General features: G+C 44.0%; 1 long non-coding RNA gene across 2 annotated transcripts in view; it reads right to left on the bottom strand.

Moving 5' to 3' along the window:
- Nucleotides 1-130: 130 nt before the first annotated feature.
- Nucleotides 131-16525, bottom strand: part of LOC133510489 (uncharacterized) — a 65490-nt gene continuing 49095 nt past the window's right edge. For both annotated transcript variants that reach the window (XR_009797625.1, XR_009797624.1), the window contains 4 exons: nt 5088-5323; nt 3486-3615; nt 865-982; nt 131-792 (listed from right to left, as the gene is read on the bottom strand). This is a non-coding gene — a long non-coding RNA (uncharacterized LOC133510489). The remainder of the gene's footprint in view (nt 793-864; nt 983-3485; nt 3616-5087; nt 5324-16525) is intronic.

The following is a 16525-nucleotide window of genomic DNA, read 5'->3' as shown; positions in this document are numbered from 1 at the left end:
TATGACGGAATAATATGAACTAAGGTAATTATTACGCAGTAATAGACCTGAAACTGCTGACTTTAAAGTAGGGATGACACGATAGTGAGTACGAATTACGATTGGAGCGCACGGATTGGCTGTCGGAGCCATCGCCAACCAATCCCGTTTGGGTGCAAAGTTTTGTCTCAAGATGGCTGCAACGTGACACACAATGTGAATACGGAAGCAGGAGTCCGTCCGTTCCCCCCTCGTTGCGGTCAGACAATATTGGAAAATAAATAGCAATTGATGAATGATCAATCAAGTCCGATATCATCCCTACTTGAAATGATTCTTATCGTTGGACTAACTATCGTTCGAACGTCGAGCGGGCGTGTCCGCGGCAGCCGTCGGCGGTTATGGCAACGTTCTCCGGACCGCGTGGAAGTCGGCGCAAGGGCGTCGGCTCGCCGCCCGACGTTCGACTGACAAGGCCGTAAAAGAAGTCGGGGGTGACGAACCGGACGACGGGGAAATCCGTCTCTGAACATCTCGAGTTGAGTGTGCCGCTTCTTCAACATTTGACTCCCGCAGGCTGAATGTTAGCTTGAACACCTGGATTGTGTGCGGTTCTAAAATAATAAAAGGTTCTACCGTACGAGTGTGACTGTCTTCTTCTTCTTCCCTGGGAGGAGGAATGTTGCCGGTTGTGTGAAAGCATTTTCTGGGTGCGGCAGCCCAGCCTTGCGCAACTCCAAGCGCACTCTTGGACACATTCTGCCACGTAGAGCCCAACCTTGCCTCCTTGATACAAGCGAGCCCGTTTGAGCACTTGATTAAAAATGAAGGGATTAGTTATTCTTTCTTTTTTTTTGGTGGCCTTTTCCCGTACGGATAACAAACCTCACAGTTCGGAGGTTCTGGTTTTGCATCCCGTGTGATGTTTGCGTGTTCTCGTGCTTGTTGGGGTTTTCTCCGGGTACTCAGACCTCCTCCCACATTCCAAAAACATGCACGTTAGCTTTAAACACAAAAAAAGGGAATGTACCGTAATTTCCGGCCTATAAGACGCTACTTTTTTCACACGCTTTCAACCCTGTGGTTTATGCGGTGATGCGGCTAATTTTTGCATTTTTTTTTCTAATGGCCACAAGGGGGCACTTGAGCGGAAAAGGTAAGGTAAGGTAAGAGAGCGGTGGAATATATGTGCCGAGGAAGTGACTTTTACCCGTCGGGCCCTGTTAGCGCCGTGTCCCAGTGATTTTTACCGGTATCTTTTTTTTTTTTTTAAACAGCCCTGTTAGTGCGCCGCCCGCGTTAGCATTAGTACAGCGGCGTTAGCGTTAAACTCTGCGTACGATCTTTCTTGGTAAATATCTCATGTTTCAATGTGGGCACTTGCGGCTTTTACACAGCCGCGGCGTACGTACGTACCAAATGGTATTTCCTTTACAACTGTACTGGGTGAGGCTTATATTCAGGTGCGCTCTATAGGCCGGGAATTACGGTTCTCTAGGACACAAAACTATTTTGGACACAGCTCCACAGCTCCCGTCCGCACGCATCTGGAACGCTACAGCCAAGGTCCTCGAAGGAATAAAAAAAGATGTATAATTTTGTGCCTCACAGTGTTTTCTGCTTAACCGCACACACAAATGCTACTCTGCAGCATTTGTCTTCATAAGAATCTAAGAACTGATTTGTTTCGGAGGAAAATACCATTACATTCACCACATTTTTCTTTCATGCCGCAACCGGGTGTAATGGCAACGAAAGGAAGTGCATAAATTAAGACGTAATACTGTATTTGCACAGATTGTCATTGGCTTAAGACCAACAGCTCCTTCAAACCAGGCCTTATCTTAAAAAAAAAAAAAAAAAAACAATAAGAAAAAGCAGCGTAGCATGCAATCTACATCCATTGAAATGAATTATTCACAGTATGTTTAAAAATGAGGCAGATTCTCTAGATAACGGGCTTATCTTCATTTTGCACCGACCAACATAAATAAGTGATTCACGATGAAAAATGAATTAAAACCCAAATTGAAATTCACCTTCAATGAACACGGAAGGGTTTTGTGCGCACTTGCGGCAGACGCTCCGCAGCCTTTTGTCTGGGAAGCGTACTCGTCATCCATCATTGTGATACGACGGCATATTACAAAAGTGCGATCTTGTTCAAAAGTACAACAATGTGGTCTGCAGGGATTAGCAAGGAAGAAAAAAACGAAAAAAAAAAACGCACTTTTAGCCCGAGTTCGAGATGGAAACATCAAACCCAAATCCCACCGAGGCTAATTAAGAGAATCTTGAAAAGTAAAAAAAAAAAAAAAAAAAAAAAAAAAAATGAAAATAAGTAGTTAACCTGAATATTTTATGAAGGCCCTCACAACGTTATGGCTGCTTTGTTAGTCACATTTTAAAATTAAGATATTACCATGCTATTATTATTACTATTTTTTTTTCTCGCAACGACATTGACAAAATGACCTCAATCGAAAGTGTCCATTATGGAAATATTATGGTGGATATCGTTCCTAAAATTGTCACAAATCTTTTTTTTTTTAAGGAGCCATGCCTACCACTATTCCAGACTTCTATCACATATTTAACATTTCTCATATCATTTGCCATTTAATGTTTTATTTTCATTGTGTTTTGCTTGATTTCTTTTAACTACGTTTATACGGTAACGTTGGGTGGATTGAAAGACACCTTGAAATAAAATGAATTACCGTAATTTCCGGCCTATAAACCGTGACTTTTTTTTTCCACACGCTTTCAACCCCTGCGGCTTATGCGGCTAATTTTTGCATTTTTTCTTCACGGCCGCAATGGGGCACTCGAAGGGGAAAAGGTAAAATTGAGACCGGTGGAATATATGTGCCGAGGAAGTGACTTTTACCGGTATGTTTTTTTTTTTTGTTTGTTTTTAACCGGCCCCGTTAGTGTTGTGCTCGCGTGTTGCTGCCGCGTCTCAGTGATATTTACCGGGTTGTTTTTTTTTTTTTTTTTAACCGGCCCTGTTAGCGCCCCGCTAGCGTGTTGCTGCTGTTTTACTGCCGCGTCTCAGTGCTTTAGGTATGTTTTTTTTAACCGACCCTGTTAGTTTTCTGCTACCGTGTCGCTACAGTGTAGCTGCCGTGGCTGCTTTTTTTTTGGTTTGTTTTTTTAACCAGCCCTGTTCGTGCTACCATGTTGTTGCTATGTTAAGCTAAGCTACGGTATTAAAAATTATTTTTGCGTACAAACTTTCTTTATAAATATCTCGTGTTTCAATGTGGGCACTCGCGACTTTTACAGAGGTCCAGCTTATGTCTGTACCAAATGGTATTTCCTGTACAAAAGTACTGGGTGAGGCTGATACTCTGTTGGCTGGAAATTACGGTATACTATTATTATTATGATTATTATGATTATGCCCCCCCCCCCAATTTCAAACTTAATACCATAAGGACCAAATAATTACGTCACACTTTACACCCCTATTTCTTGTCACGTTAAAATAAGGTCGCACTTACCTTGTGCAAGTAAACCGGACCTTATCCCGTCCCGTCTACTTCTGGGCCAGTAGGGAGATCTTCTGTTGTCATCATAACGACAGAGGGTGCGGCCTTTGCGGGCGCTCGTGCAAACCACTAGTCCACTGTGCTGCGTGATCATGACACAAATTTTCCAAGAATATGACAAAATAGATATTTTCCTCAGATATTGTAAAATACATCAAGTCAAGGCCTGTCTGATTAAAAAAAAAAAAAAAAAAGGTCCTCATTTAATTAATTTCCATTCTTATCGCAGCCACTTCTACTAAGATGCAATTAATTCCAAAGCAGTAGCGGGAAATTAATTTATCACCTGTTAATGAGATGTGAAAACAATTTCCCCAAATGGGACGCGTCCCCCCCTTCACCCCAAAGGGCGCGGCGGGGATTGACGTAGATCTCAACTAGCGCCTATTTAAACGGAGGCTGTCGTCCTACACGCTACGCGTAGTGTAATTCAGGTATTTAATTGAAAAGATTGTTTTTTTTTTTTTTTTTTATGGTTATTATCAGAAATGGTCGCCTCGGGCGAGTCAGGCCACAGCGGCGGTCGCCGGGCCTCGACGGTGTCGGCAATTTCCGGCCCTCCAAAACCGGTTACAGCCAAATTTGAAGAGCAAAACATATTTCACGTGATTGTCATGATTGGTTTTGATGGGTTCCAGATGTGACCGGCCCCGTTGCATGCTGCATACTTTTGATGTCTTTTTTTATTATAATCGTCATCTGACACTTGTGGGAATCGGAGGCCGGATCAACGAGGGGACGTCCCTACTTTGTGGTATATTTCGAGACGTCATGATATTAGCGGCCAGTTGTGGATCTACATCAAGTCAAGTCCGAAGTCCTTCCGGGTCTTGAGCCTAAGTAAACTCTTGGGAGTTTTTTCCCCATCACATCCAACACATACGGTGACTTTTCTCGACTCGAAGTCCAAGTTGCAAAGATTCAAGTAGTCCCACCATCTCTGGAAAAAAAGTCAATCAGAGATATGATGCACGGTGGCTGAGCTGGAAACTGTTGGACCTCACGGTTCTGACGGTTCAATTCTGGACCCGCCTGTGTGGAGTTTGCATGTTCTCCCCGTGCCTGAGTGGCTTTTTCTCCGGTTTCCTCCCACATCCCCCCCAAAAAAAAACATGCAACATTCATTCGACACTCGAAATTGCCCCGAGGTGTAATTGTGAGGCGGCACGGTGGATCAGCTGGCAAAGCGCTGGGGCTTGCAGTTCTGAGGTCTCTGGTTCAAGCCCTGACCCCGCCTGCGTGTAGTTTGCATGTTCTCCTTGTCCCTGCGTGGCTTTTCTCCGGGTGGGCACTCCGGTTGCCTCCCACATCCCAAAAACGTGCAACATTAATTGGACACTCTAAATTGTGACTGCGAGTGCGACTCTTGTCTGTCTCCATGTGCCCTGCGATTGGCTGGCAACCAGTTCGGGGTGTACCTCTGCCTCCTGCCCGTTGACAGCCGGGATAGGCTCCAGCACTCCCCGTGACCCTCGTGAGGATAAGCGGTTAAGAAAATGGATGGATTGACATTGGGACTGGAAGAAAGAGGCATCGCTTGAATTCTGGACTTACTTCACAAAACGGCTGCCAGGAGACCAAGCCGTGACGCGCCAGTCGCGCCCACTGGATGGCAGCCTTCACCTCTCCTTTGAGGAGGAGGAGGCAACGCAGCCCGAATGAAGCTTCAGACGACGACTTGTGAGGCAGAGCGGCCACCTGACAAGGCTTCGGTTCGACGTTAAGTCACACTCGTCTGACAACACCGATGACGATGCTCCATACACGCTTTCAAGTCGCTTGCTTGAAGCCTGCAAAAAAAAAAAAAAAAAAAAAAAAATCTACATTCAGTGGGGGACTGAAGATCAAAAACTCAAGAGAAAGTGGGCCTGATCTAAAGAGTAACACATTAAAAAGACAAAAAAAAAAAAAAAAAACAACAACACAGACGCAAGTTATGAGACATATTAAGTATTAGAAACTATCAAATGTTTGATTCGTCCATCACGTTGCAATTATTCCACTCGCTACAGGCACGTGCATAGGGGTTTTGGTGGGCAGCTGCTCAAGCCCAAAAAAAAAAGCCCACACATCCTGAAAATTAATGTTATGGAAACACAAAAGTACTATATTTAATGTATGTATAGTTTATTAATATAATCAACAATTAAGAGAACTATTAACAATGGAGATGGTAATGAACAAAACATCAAGCTCTTGTCAAATCAAAAAATTAGTCCAAGATCAGTTCCCTCGTGAACCTGCACAACTCGATTGAAAGAAGAACTCGTGATGGGAAGTTTAAAAAATACACTGAGCGACAGTAACATGCTTGTACAAGTACACACACCCTCTTCTTCACGGGGTTGTGACTGTGCTCAGAAACTCATGTTGAATGGAGCTCGGCACCCATCTGCCGCCATTTCAAGAGATTCTCGTTCATCGTGAATAAATTAAGGCGTGGTCATGGGTTCAAAGTTCAAAATACTTTGGGTGAAATTGGACCATTACAATTTTTTTTTTGTTCTATTGATGAATCAAGGCAAAAAGGGTGCAACGAAAGGACAGTTTTTTACATCTGGAGCAAAAGGCCGTCTGCTTGAGCACCATCTGCGATCCATGTGTGCGCGGGCCCACTGTACAAAACAAAAACATTCCATCGGCGTGCAAACTTTGGCACGTACACTACATCATTTATCAGGCCAGCACCATCAGACAATCAAGTAGTCCTTCAATTGCGCTTATCCGGTTCGGCTTCTAGCGTGTCCTAATCGAATTCATCAAGTAAAAGACTTTGATCCACGTCGCATTTGAACTTTCTTTGACTTGACGCCTTCAAACGAGATCGCTTTCATTCCTTGGTGTAACAGTTAAATTGCTACCAAAACGACGCGGCGTTACGACCCCAACGCTGCCCCGCGAGTTACAGAGCGGCCGGACGCTTTATGAATAAATCACAAACAAAGAGTAATGGACTGCGGAATAAGAGGCTGGACCGACTTTTATTCCATTCGTTTCATATTGAGTCGTTTTTCTCTCCACGAGGCAAATGACAAAATAAAGGGAGGGAACAAAAAAGTGTGGGATGAAAGCGCAACTTTCATCTGGTTTCTCCTAATGAGAATCTAACGCGGATCAAACGGCACACAATCCATCAAACGTGCCGAGTGAACGCCGCAGTCAACGCCTCACGTCCGTTTTTTATGAGGTGGAAAGGCCGGTGGCCCGCTTGCTAATCTTCTGGATGCTCGCGCCGACACCGCCGTCGTTAGCGCTCCGTTCCCGTGCAATCAGGGCGCGCTCGGTTTTCGTTAACTGTCCGGTCGCGAGTCGCTCCGGCGATGTTCGCGGGGAAACGATTAAAGGCCGCCGGCGCCGCCGCCGCAGGATTTGAAGAGCGTGCCGTTTCAATGAGGTCACTGCAACGGAAAGTTATTCGGTGATCACATTCACAATCACATTTGATAATTTCCCTCGTCGCTGATGTTTTTTTTGGCACCCCATCTGTTATTTCTTGAAAAGCCGTTTGCAATAAAACTTTTGTGGCATCCTGGTACTTACTTGCAACTATGTTGAAGTGAGTTGATTTACCCTTTTGTTTGCTATTCGAGGCAGGGCCCCGTTCCCCGCGTGTACACGATGGAAATGACTTCAAAAAGCGCACGGTGAGGATTATAAAACCAACTTCAAATCAAAAAGCGCAGCTGACAAAAAGATTAGAGCCAATAACAGACGTGTCGGAAGGCCAGCGACGAGACTAAACGCCTCACAGCGTGCCTTGTCAGAAGAAGAAGAAGAAGAAGAAGAAGAGCGCATCGCGCATTTTCTTTTTTTAAAAGGTGTCTTGCGCCCGCTGATCAAAGAAGTGAAGAAAAGGTGGCGTGCGGGCTCGCCAGCTGATTCCGGAGCTCGATGTCAGCCGGCCTCAGCGCGCGACCCCCGCCGCGAGGATCTGTAGACCGCCTCCTGTGCCGGTTGCCGCTTCGCCTTCTCCGGCAGCACTTTGACGACAACCTGTCGGAGTTTCATTGGCTGGTTGCACGTTTGATTTCAAGGTTTTTCCTCTACTCAGTCGGGGGTTAAGATTAGGGATGATGCCGGAGGCCCAGATCTCGAAGGCGTCGGAAGGAAGCCCCCAAAATCTGGAAGGGGCTGCCATTGGTACAACTGGAACAGCGAAAATGATTTTCAGTTGTAACATATAAGAACAGATTTGATTCCGTGTCGGTGGTACCCGAAAATACTGCACGGGTTCTACCAATTTCCTACAAAGACCTACGACCGCATTTTTTTTTTCTTTGTTTGGATGCAAGAAAGTCAAGATTCCTTTCATGCTCCAAGACTTGAGCTCGGGATCGCCGGGGGAAATACAATTTATTGATTTTCTGCCAGTCTTGGCTCAGCGCGCTCCAATCAGGAGCTCGAGCAGCTCACGACGCAGCCAACGGAACACAAATAGAACGCGCACGACAACGTGCGCTGCGGAAAGTTGAGGCTTTGACCCCCGCGGATGACACGCAAGCTGGCATCCGCATACGCGGGGCTGCGCCAAGCTCGGTCCCGACGAGCACGTATGGATTGTGTTGCCCAAATATTGGCAGCCCAGTCATAGATGCCAGTGAAAATGTGATTCAAGTGAGCGGGTGTATCGAAATATCAATAGGAAACAAAAGACTCACACCAGGACGCTACTGGGGTGGATCTATCTTGACGGACCGTCCAGCCAATATCAATTCAAATGATCTTTTTTTTTAACGGTGGGAAGTGAAGTGTTTTTTTTTCCTCTTTCAATCTTCCCGTATGATTCATATAATAATTAGCAGTCTTGGTATGACTCGTAGCTTGCAGGTCACTGCTGAGTTATTATTGTAATTACCGAGGCTTATAACTATGTGCCTCGGTACACAGCTAGCGTTAGCGTTAAACTCTTTTGAGGCTTATAACCAGGTGCGCTAACCCCAGCCCCGCGCTAAGGGTTAGCTAGCGCTGCATCACCGCATAAACCGCAGGGTTGAAAGCGTGTGAAAAAAGTCACGGCTTGTAGGCCGGAAATTACGGTATTATGGATGATGACAGTGATGCTAATGTTTGTGGGAATTTTGATTTTTTTTTTTGGATGATTTTTTTTCGTGCAAGAGTGCCCATGTATTTCTTTTTTTGAAAAATGTTATTTCATTCTTTAAGTAGTACTGTATATTGTATAATTACATAAATTTTGATGGCTGAAGATCCCCAACTTCGCAGTTAGTATTTATCCTGTTTTCATTTGAAAGATAAATGATGACGCTTCAAAATGTTTGCATTTGCTAAGCGTTCAGTGAGGGCAGAATCATAAGAGTTTGCCCAAATAATAATAATAATAATAGCGGTGGTCCTTCAGGCCTTTGAGAACAAGCACCAAAAATTGGTGAATAGGTGAGTTTTGTATGAAATGTGTGCAACAGAAAAGTACGTAATTCCCGGTCGACAAGATCGTACCTGGTTATAAGCCTCGGTACACAGAAAGAGTTCAACGCTAGCGCGGCGATAGCGTTGGTGCGGCGTTAGCGTTAGCACTAAAGCTGTCGTTAAACGCCACGCTAACGCTATCGCCGAGCTCGCGTTAAACTCTTTCTGTGAACCGAGACTTATAACCAGGTGCGCTAACGCTCGCGCCACACTAACACTTAAAACGATTTAAGTAAAAGGTGTAAAAAAAAAAGAACATCGGTACGTGTGTTACGGTCTGCCATTTGTACATGAATGTTTTGCTATTTTTAAACAAAATGTAGGCAAATATGTACAAGCAATGTCAAAGGCATGTCAAATTGGAAGACGCCGCTTTTTCAGCCTCCTGGTTTTCCAAAATGTCCTCAAGACACGATGAATGTTTGTTTTTTTTTTGTCTTTTCCTGCTCTTCACCCTCCCAAATTCCTCTCTTGTGCTTTTTTTCCACTGACTGAGAAACCGTGTCGCAGTCACCGACCCCCCCACATCCCCCCAATCCATCTTGAGTGGCAGATGCAGGCGTGATGGAGGATGGTAGAAATCGATGCGAGAACATTCCACAGTCTTTCCCCTCCTCTGACCTTTAGTCTTCGCCTCAGTGAGGTCAAATCAAAGCGATGTCATTTGCAATTCGCACAGCGGGGAATGAATCACTGCATGTTTTATCACTGTTCTTTCCGCCATATTAAATGTGTCTAGACAGTTTGAGTGTACTAGCTCCACTGCGGTGTGTTGGAAGTACGGCAGAGTTTGTAACATGTACGCACAAAAAAAAATGACCTGTTTTGCTTACCACGCGCTTGCACCAATACGACGGTACTTTTTATGCCACCACGTAGCGAGTAAAGAGTCAGGTAAACATGTTCCGAAAGGTTTATGTCAGCCCGCGTCTCGCTCTGTGAAATGTCGGCACAGATAAAGTCAAAGGCGGTTACTACCGTAATTCCCGGCCTACAGAGCGCACCTGGTGATAAGCCTCGGTACGCAGAAAGAGTTCAACGCTAGCGCGGTGGCGCTAATGCTAACGCTAGCGCGGTGGCTGTGAAAAAAAGTCGCGGCTGGTAGGCCGGGAATTACGGTAGATGCAAACTGCATTGTCGTTAGCGTCGTTTTACCATCACTACGGCTTCCATTTTGTGATTTGTTTTGACAGTCGACAAACAACTGTTGTATCAGATCACGTATTTGTATTTGCATCGAAAAACACAGCTTCCTAGTATCAAATGCTTTTATCCGACGATTAATAAACAAAGGCTCGAATTAATTTTTAATTGAGTCCCCCAGCTCGTTCAAGGAAGCCGACGGCGGCCGAAGGTGGCTGAATATGTGCATAGCGATGAAGCGCTATTGACACGGCGCAGAAACAAGTCTGCTAGGCCTTCAGGGACGGCAGAATAATGAGATTTTGCCCAAATAATAAGAATAATAGCGGTGGTGCTTCAGGCATTTGAGAACAAGCACCAAAAATAGGTGAATAGGTGAGTTTTGCGGTAAATGCGTGCAACAGAAAAGTACGTACAGATCGCACCTGGTTATAAGGCTCGGTACACAGAAAGAGTTCAATGCTAGCGTGGCAATAGCGTTAAACTCTTTCCGTGTACAGAGTCTTATAACCAGGTGCGCTAATTCTAGCGCCGCGCTAACAATAACGCTAACACTAATGTAGCGCCGTGCTAACACTAGCCCCACATAAACCGCAGGGTTGAAAGGGTATGAAAAAAGTCGCAGCTTGTAGGCCGGAAATTACGGTATTATAGATAAACACAGCTTCCTATCCCGACGATTAATAAACAAATGCTCGAATTAATTTTTAATTGAGTCCCGCGGCTAGTTCAAGCAAGTCGACGGCGGCCGAAGGTGGCTGAATATGTGCATAGCGATGAAGCGCTATTGACACGGCGCAGAAACAGGTCTGCAAAAGTCAAAGCCGCTTGTGGAATTTGACCTTTGGAGGCTCCGGGACGATGAATCCCTTTTAGATGGAATGAACGTATTAGCCGCTGCCGGTGATTAATTACCAACAGCAAATGGCTGCCACGGGTGACAGCTTGTGTGATAACATTTCTTATCGGTGACCTCCATCGCCGGACGCCGCCGTAACTCATACAGTCCTGATTTAAAGCGTCTCTCATGGAGGTTTTCAGCAGAGCCACCCCTTAATTCATGATTGATTCCCTGATTAAAAACAAAACAAAATCCCCCCCCCCCCCAAAAAAAAAGAAATTAATACATGGAGTAATTTCGCCTTCACTTTACTTTCATATCATTAATTGATTCTGTCGATCAAGCGCTCGTCTCGCACTAATTGTGGATATTAAAAAGTGGTAAGGTCACGCAACGCCGGTGTCGAGATATTTTCAGCATGTAGCCCGAATCTGTGGAAACTCTGTTCTATTGATCGTGTTCTCTTGGTTTGACGGAGCTGGTAAACAACATTATTAATTTACAATAACACAGCCATTAGAAGGTCCAGGCAGGAGTAGTAGAGAGGGGAGCCCTTGGGGGGGGGGGGGGTATGGGCGACACACTAATGGACCAATAAAACTGGAAAAAAATAAAAAATGCTGCTTGGTTGTACACGTGAGATCACTTTAGAGGCAATTTTTTTTTTTTTTTAATCAACAATATGATTTTTAGTAGCATTGCTTTGTCCAGACATGAGTTATGTTAATTGTATTGACTCACTAAAAAATGGGATGTGACAAACGAGGAAGTATCTGGATACGAACTTGTGACACCAACTGCCACCTAAAAAAATATTCAGTACCACCAGAATGAACAACGTTAAAAAGGACATCGAGACGAGGCAGAGGTATTGTTCCCAAGTTATATTTAATATTATTCTAAGCCACAATAACATTACACACCGTATGAATAATAACACTGTGCTTAAATATAGGAAAATAAAATCGGTTAATTCCATAAATTATATTGCATTGCACATGAAAGAAATACAACTTTTGATTAAATAAATGTTTTTCTATAAGATTAAATGTCAATCACTAAAAAGTGTCCCTCCCAAATGTACTCTACTGGTGAAAGAAAAAAATATTCAGCTCACTGTAACATTAATCAAAGTCTAAACTTTGAATTCATTGACTTGTTCAAGAGGAAACCCGCGTACCACTAGTGGTTCTCGGACCACACTTTGAGCACCACTGGTCTACAAGATTGATTTAGTGCTGGTATGAAAACTTACAATAAGAAACATTGTGAAATTAAATATTTGACAACAGTGTAGGCAAAAGGTTGGATTTTTTTCCCGAGTGTTCACAACTTTAATTACATGTACCGTAATTTTTGGCCTATATCTTTTTTTGACTTTTTTCACACGCTTTTGCGGTGATGCGGCTAATTTGTGCATGTTTTCTAACGGCACTCGAGCGTAAAAGGTAAGAGTGAGAACGAATATATGTGCTGAGGAAGTGACTTTTACCGGTCTGGCCCTGTTAGCGCTGCGCGAGGGTGTTACTGCCGTGTCTCAGTGATTTTTACCAGTATGTATTTTTTTAACCGGCCCTGTTAGCGCGGCGAGCTAGCGTTAAACTCTCTGTGTACCGTCTTTCTTTGTTAAACACTGGCCCTGCTAGCGCTGCGCTAGCATTAGTGTTGCGCTAGCATGTTGCTGCTGTGTTACTGCCGGTATTTTTTTTTAACCAGCCTTATTAGGGCTACGCTAGCGTGTTGCTGCCACGTCTCAGTGATTTTTACCGGCATGTTTTCATTTTTTTCCTCCCGTTAAACCAGCCGTGTTGTTGCTATGTTAAGCTAAACTAAGGTATTAAAACTTTGAAAACTCTTTCCGTGTACAGTCTTTCTTTGTAAATATCTCGTGTTTCAATGCGGGCACTGTTAGCGCCACGCTAGTGTTAGCACCGCGCTAGCGTGACATCATTACTGTGAGAAAAATCTCTTCTACTAATGGGCAGGTTGCGAGGAGACTGCGCTCCAAGAACTGTTTTTTTTTTTTTTTTTTTTTTTTTTTTTTTATTTTTTTTGTCTTAAAGCAATTCCAGCTCATAACCTGAAACCTAAACTGCAAGGTTGTTGGAAAGTGGAGGGGAAAGCCTTGAAGAGATAATCTGCTTTTAGCCTCTGAAGAACATGCCAGAGTGCTCTCAAATGACTGTTTTTACCTGAATAGCCGTCTTCGGTTTCATTAGGGGCAAACGCGAAGCCGCTGAATAGAAAATTGCACTCGAAATTGTTGCTCATCTAAAATACACTAGGAGATGTTCATTATTCATGCCAATAATTATTTTATAACGTTCCATTATCAAACGAAGTGACGAGGGCCTCATGGTATCGAACATACGCATAAATTCAAAGAGGCTTTGGGCTGAAAAAGACCATCTTGATCAGTACGAATGCAGCAAGTTGCCAGAACAATAGAAAACGGGGCAGATCAAGGTTCCACGGAATTACAGAAATCTCACCGCCATGCTTAAAGCACCACGGTCATGAAATGCATGATTTTTTGGAAAATTAATGATAAATAATTATTAATGAAAAAAGGCAGCCGGAATGGACCCATCCATTTTTCCAACCGCACAACACGATTTTGACATATATGGCTTTTTTGTCACTCCCGCCATGAAAATCCTCTCGAGAGATTTGTTTTGGAGAAGAAGCAGGAAGTGACGTGAGCAGCAGACACCCAACTCAAGCGGGTTCATGTGTTTATAGCAGTTTTACCTGCTGGAAGGTAGCGCTTTGTTCCTTCGTGTTAGCCAAAATGCCGGCTCGTTGCATTGTTGGATATTGTTCGAACACTTGGGAGGATGGATTCCCTCTTCGTACTCCTGAAAAATGGATTGCACGGGTGCAAATGACGAGAGCTTCTTGGGTTCCGAATGACAGGTAGATGTGTATACAGCTACTAAAAAAAAAAATAATAGTGGGGGGGGGGGGTGTAATCCTCTCAGAATGTAACAAAAGATCCGTGCAGATAAGTCAGGGGTGCGAAATGTGTTGATGTACTCGGGCTGGCTCATACATTCTGTCTGGGAGTCTGTTGCCATTTAGAAGTGATCCGCATATCATCTAAATATGGCTCGAAACGATAGGATAATATTGCACCCGTCACTTAAGTCGATTGTGAGATGTTCTCTTCTGAGAAAAGAGCTTCCGTGTCCCATAGTAAGTAGCACAGCGAGTTTTCCATCCCGCATGTCGCGGTGTGACGTCATGAACAGACGATGCAGCCAATATGGCTGCCACTTGGACGTCGAATGAGGCTTCCGCAACTTTGCGCACGGATGACGCGCTCTCCGCTCATATTCACGTTTTTCGAATAGACATTGAAGTGAATAACATTAGATGTATTTTTCATTACAATATCTATTTTCGAATGTTTATAGGCAGGTCACTTGGGCTTTAAAGGTCACCGAAGCTGTGATCGGCGGACGCGGCGCCGACGCGCACGTCGACATATTTAGCACCCCGGACTTACGTACACGGATCTTTTGTTACATTATGAGAGACGGATTACGTGGTCCGGCCCAAACTATTATTTTTTTTTTCAGTAGCTGTATACACACCTGCCTGTCATTTGGAACCCACGAAGCTCTCATTTTTTGCACCCGTGCAATCCATTTTTCACAACGAACCGGGTCTTTTTCAAAAGTATGAAGAGTAAATCCTTCCTCCAGAGTGTTCGAACAATACCCAGCAATACAACGAGCTGGCATTTTGGCTAGCACAGCGGTCGGCAACCTTTGACACCGAAAGAGCCATTTGAACCCGGTTTCCACGGAAAAGAAAACACGGGGAGCCGCACATCTAAAATGAAAAAAAAACCAAAAAACTTCTACTACTTTACCGCGGCATGTTTCTTATGAAATCCACGTGGACTCATCACAGGCGATTGAGTACGCTGCTGTTTTGTGATATTTTCTGCCATTGTCTTTGACAGTCTTGGCAGAGAGAGGCATCTCTCTGATTTTCTGCACAATTTCGTCTTTGTTTTTAAAGTCCGCAAATAATTGTTCTGAAATCTTAAGGAATGATTCTTTCATGTATTCTCCATCTGTCAACGGTTTCCCATGCCTGCCTATTTCCTGAGCGGCCACAAAGCTTGCATACGTAGTTGAATTTGCAGCCTTCACCCACTTCTTGAATTGATTTTTCGTCCGGTCAGCCTTCTGCATCAGTTCCGAAACAGCTTTTTTCCTCTCTTCTCCCTCTGGATATTTGTCAGCAAAGGCTCTGTGTGTATTGTTAAAATGTCTTGCGACATTTGACCGTTTATTGTGAGCCAGTTTTTCTCCACAAATTAGGCCACTCTCGCCCGAGGTAAACGCAAATGAAGCTGCCCAGGCATCATTGAATGTTCTATTTTCTTGAGATATTTTTCTTTTCTTACATTTCTCCATTGGCTTTGCCGGGCTTGAAAGTCGCTCAAAATAGACGGCGTTTCGGCGGGTATACCCGCTTCCGCGGTGTGACGTCTATTTTGAGCGACGAAAAAATAATATCAAATAATTTAAATAATATTTTTATATTTCAAGATCACAATAATCTTCAAATTTAGAACTAAAATAATATAAAAACTAACACAAATAAAACACACTTCAATTAAATACCCAAAAAATTTTTTTGTAATTTATTTTCCCAAGCCAATCAGAGCCGCATTATAAGGATGAACGAGCCGCATGAGGCTCCGGAGCCGCGGGTTGCCGACTGCTGGGCTAGCGCGAAGGAACAAAGAGCTACCTTCCCGCGGGTAAAACTAATAGAATCAAACGAGTCCACTTGAGGGCGGTCCTGCCATGTACGTCACTTCCTGCTTTCTTCTCCAAAACAAATCCCTGGAGAGGATTTTCAGGGCGGCGGTTACAAAAAGCCATAAACGTCAAAATCACGTTGTGTGGTGACAAAAACGGATGGGTCCATTCCGGCTGCCTTTTTTTCCCCATTAATAACATAGTAAAAATCATGCTTTTTTTTTTTCCCCCGTGTCAGTAGACCTTTAATTAAATCAGCATCAAGTGAGTGTACGTACATGATGTTGAAAACAAACAAACAAACAAAGAAAAACCAAAACAGTTCACCCCGAGCATATTTTTAATGGAACACGCTTTGAAAGGCGTCTGTATTTGCATCATACAAGATGATGCGAGCTTTTATTGTTTTGACAGGCGTGTTGCAGACTGTTTACACTCACTGTCACGTCAGTCTCCTCAACAGCTGAGCATGGAGTCATTTGGGCTGACAAAATACCGCAGAGCGGAGGATTGTTGGTAATAACGGCGTCTGAGCGCGTTCATCAAAATCATCGTCATCATCACCGCCGCGTTTGTCTTTCGACTGTGTTGCCTTTGCTCAGACAGCGGCTGACAAGCTCAAGCAGGCTGGTGGATTTTTTTTTTTTTTTAGCTGCTAAAAATAAATCCAGCGGGAACACCTACACGGCCAACAAAATTCATTTCGGGAGACCCCGGATTGGTGTCTCAAGGGAAATTTGAATCATCCAATGCGGGGTGAAAATCTCAAAGTTCGGCTAATTTACATGCAAACCCTAACC

The sequence above is a fragment of the Syngnathoides biaculeatus genome, chromosome 13, assembly GCF_019802595.1.
Source record: "Syngnathoides biaculeatus isolate LvHL_M chromosome 13, ASM1980259v1, whole genome shotgun sequence".
Taxonomy (NCBI): Eukaryota; Metazoa; Chordata; class Actinopteri; order Syngnathiformes; family Syngnathidae; genus Syngnathoides; species Syngnathoides biaculeatus.
Note: the sequence above shows the minus strand (reverse complement) of the source record. Positions and strands in the feature narration are given on the sequence as shown.